This window comes from Empidonax traillii, unplaced genomic scaffold, assembly GCF_003031625.1.
Source record: "Empidonax traillii isolate 1590-97213 ecotype Southwest subspecies unplaced genomic scaffold, ASM303162v1 scaffold1093:size318273, whole genome shotgun sequence".
Classification (NCBI taxonomy): domain Eukaryota; kingdom Metazoa; phylum Chordata; class Aves; order Passeriformes; family Tyrannidae; genus Empidonax; species Empidonax traillii.
Genome location: NW_020956286.1, coordinates 131616 through 136002, shown reverse-complemented (window position 1 = coordinate 136002; position 4387 = coordinate 131616).

The window sequence follows — 4387 nt, the reverse complement described above, 5'->3', positions numbered from 1 at the left end:
ATTAGATTGTGTCTTTTGGCCCCAATTTGGTTCATCAGAAGGCTGATTATGTGAAGCATTGAAAGAGTATGTGAATGAGAAGGAGTAATCTGACCCTGAAGAAAGTGCATATGCTGCCTGCTGGGTGGAGTCTGTAGGATTATTTCCAGTCTCTGTAGCACAGTGGGAAAAATAGTCAGAAGAAAAAGACGGATCATGGGTGGAACCTACTAGATATTCTCTTAGAAAATCTTCCTCCCTATAACCCCGAGGAGGATGGAGATGCTGGGGCACAAAGTCCTAACACAACCCCTCCTCTGAGTCCCCCCTGGACACGTGAGAGGGTCAGAAAGGCACAGCAGGTAACAACATTGGAAGAACTTTACCCCCTTAGAGAAGTTCCAATGCAGGGGGCACAAGGGGGTGTAGGCTATGTAAATGTGCCATTGACTAGCACTGAGGTACGGGAATTTGGGAAGGAAGTGAAAAAGTTGTTAGAAAATCCATTGGGTTTGGCTGAAGAACTTGATCCATTTTTAGGTCCCAATATTTTCACATGGGACGAGATGCAGTCTATAATAAAAACATTGTTCTCGACAGAGGAGAGAGAAATGATTAGAGCTGCAGGAATCCCTATCTGGGACCAAGAGCACCCACAGGGAGTAAACGGGCAAAAAGGAGAGCAAAAAATGCCAGTTGCCTGCCCAGATTGGAATCAAAATATGGATGTAGGGAGACAAAACATGATCAACTATCATAACCCTTAACATAATTAAGGGGATTCGAGAAGTTGTGCCTAGAGGGCAAAATGCAACTTAAGCTTTTGATGACAGACAATCTAAGGATGAGTCACTTTTGACGGGGAGGCACCTGAGACATACATTCACGACCTATGAGATCTCAAATATGTCTGCTTTATTAGGATAGCTCAGAGGTTTTATAGCATCCGTACTCCGGGTCTCGTGACAAGAAACATACAATTGGATACAGGCTACTGTCCAGCTGTAAACATCCATTACAAATACCTTTATAATTGGACATTAACAGATAACAGGGTAATAGTTTACTTTAACAAACTCCACCTTCTTCTTGCCAGTCATGTTTCTTTGTTCTTAAAAAGACACCCGTAGCCATCTTGGGACCTATAACTTATAGTACTTATAAAACTATGTGAGGGTTTATAAAAGTCTATAAAAGTACCACACACAATATAAATTGCTCACACATTCATTATGTTCCTCCCACAAATCCCCTTTTTTGTTTTTGAGCAATTTATATTACACTAATACATTCTTAACTTTCTACTAAGATATTATAACACACAAATACATATATCCATCACCATTAAAAATAACACCTTCACACACTTATCATTTATTTCTATCTTATAATGCTAAAATTTATTCCAGACTAAAATTTAATGGATAATATGTCAAGTTCACACCAAAAACACTCTTTTAAAGTCTAAATTTCTATTGATTATATGATACTACACTATAAAACTATCTTATAACAATACTGGAAAAAACTCTGTAATTCTGAATAGTTTATCTACCACAGTATCAACCTTGTTCTGCAGAATCACTCCCTTTCCAAGGTCTTATCCAACGTGTAAGCAGCCACCGAACTCCTGTCTCCGTGAGAATACAAGCATACCCTCTGTCAGTTAGTTTTACCTCTGCAGGCCCCTTCCAGACTCCGGTTTGTGGGTCCTTGTACTGAACTTTCACTGTTACCTGTGGATTTACTAAGCCTGACTGCATAGAAGTATTATGCATTACAATGGGAGGGTCCGATCTTCCACCCGTCAACCGTAAAAAATTCAAAACATATAACACTTTTGCAAGTCGGTTATGTGGGCTATCCAGCTCTTCTCCCCCTTTTTGTTTTTGCAAAAGGGATTTCAGGACTCCATGAGCTCGTTCGATAATAGCTTGTCCTGTAGGAGAATGAGCTATGCCGGTAACGTGAGAAATACCCCAATTCAAACAGAATCTGTGAAAACACTGCGAGGTATAACCAGGCCCATTATCGGTCTTAATTTCTGTGGGAACTCCCAGGGCCGCTATACATGCATACATGTGACGGATGACATATCTGGCACCCTCTCCAGCGTGAGCAGAGGCCCACATAGCATGAGAAAAAGTGTCACTGCACACATGCACACACTTCAACCTTCTAAACTTATCAACATGGGTGACATTCATCTGCTAAAATTGCAATGCCTGCAAACCACGAGGATCGATCCCCAAGTCAATGCCCACTGCCGTGGCAGGCTGAACAGGTCCACACTACACTCTATACTGTAAGGGGTTGCAGTGTGTTACCTGTAACACCTGGAAGTAAGTTCCGTTTCCAGTCTATTCCTCCCTGCCAGGGCACATCGAGATGTCTTTTCAGCAGCTGTAAAAACAGTAATCCCCTCCACAGGATCATCTGAAGGCAACACAAGCTGTTCAATAACCTGATGTTGTAACAAAGGCAACAACTTGTCTGATGGATAATGATTTGTGATCAGTCCCTCAAAATCTGCCATAACTAGTTGGAATGGTTCAGATGTCTTAAACAACCACTCCAAATAGCCCTGAGCGACCGGCACAAATATTACAGATGGATCCCTTCCAGTTAACTCACAAATCCGTCGCCTTCGCTTCATGACAAGGTGTGCAAACAATTCAGGTCGTGTCATGATTGTCTTTTTGGGCTTATAGGGCAGGAATACCTATTCCAAAATTCTGACACTGACTGCTGTTCGACAGATGACACTTAAGGGATGTTGTCTACTCCCCCCAGAGTTGACAATCAGATACTGGACTGGCTGATCTTCTAGTATTCTACAGGCGTACCCTGCAGCTATCTTACCTGAGATGTTAACTATAGCTGCTTTTTGCACGTCTGACAAGTCTCTCCGGAGGTCTGCATTAGCAACAGACCCTAGTAAAGGCATCAGAGGAGCTAGATCATCACTGGTTATCTTACAAATAGGTCTCACTCACTGTATGTCACCAAGTAGCTTCTGCACATCAGTCAAGGTTCTTATGTCAGTGTTAATGGTTAATCTCTGTGGCTTCACAATACTAGATGTAATGGTCCAACCTAGGTACTGTCAAGGCTTTTGCCTCTGAATCTTTTCAGGAGCGATCATCAGACCACGCTGACTTAATTCCTGTTCTAACTGTGACAACAACGCAGGGATATCTAAATTTTTGCCTGCCACACGATCTTTTAGATCTAATATCAGTATAGATCAATCATGTGGAATCATTGTAGGGGAGGGTAAACTCGGCTGTAAGATTCCCATATTCTCTATGACTGCATTAATAGCTCGTAGATCATGCAACAGTCTCCATTTTTCTGACTTTTTCGGAATGACAAATATAGGAGTATTCCATGGGCTTGTAGATGGAATAATGTGACCTGCATCTAATCGTTCTGGAACCAGTTGTTGTACTATTTGCAGCCTGTCTTCTTTCAGCGGCCATTGATCAACCCAGATGGGTTTTTCTGTTCTCCACTTCAGCTTCAAGGTTGGCTGCTTTTCAATGGCCGCTCCTGAAAAGGGGAGGTAACCAGGCATGCTCCCATCTGACCTAGCAGGTCTCGACCTATTAAACCCACTGTCAAAGATAGTACATAAGGCCTTGTACTCACTGATGCACCGTCAGAAAAACGAAAACTTACCACATCTCTACTGATCCACGTCTGCTGTACACCACCTACCCCTTTCACTCCTGCAGGTGCCATCACCACGGGCCAGGTGTTAGGCCATTTGCATCTGGGGATGATGGTAACATCCGCTCCAGTATCAACAAGCATAGTCATAGTGCTGGACTGACCATTAGGATGCTTTACAACTACACTCTCCTCAGGTTTTCCCTGCTTTATGTCTATGGTTAACATCACCTCAGGAGGACCTGTGGAACCAAAACTTTGATCCCCTCGAGTCCATGATTCTGCCTTGAAAGGTACCAGCCGTGCTATTTTGCTGTCAGCGGGAATGAAAGCTGACGGTGTTAAAGTATATACCATTATTTTGATGACTCCCGTAGCATCAGCATCTATCACTCCTGGCACCACAACAATTTCCTGACGAGACAAAAATGAATGTCTTAACAAGAGAGCACTGAATTCTCTACCTAAAGGTTCTTACAATGTAAAAATTACTCTTTGGTTAAAAACTCTTAATATCTATGTAATGCATTAGCAAGTCTACAAACACATATATATATATGTATATATAAACCCACACAATACTTTTCTCTTGCACACAATTGTCTTTCAAACAGTCATAAGGTGGCCACCTCATGCGTACCGCATTCACACATGCTTTCACACAGTGAAGCTTTTGTTTTTGGTTATAATACGATTAATATGCAACTCCCCATAGCAGAGGCTTCATCTTCTACGG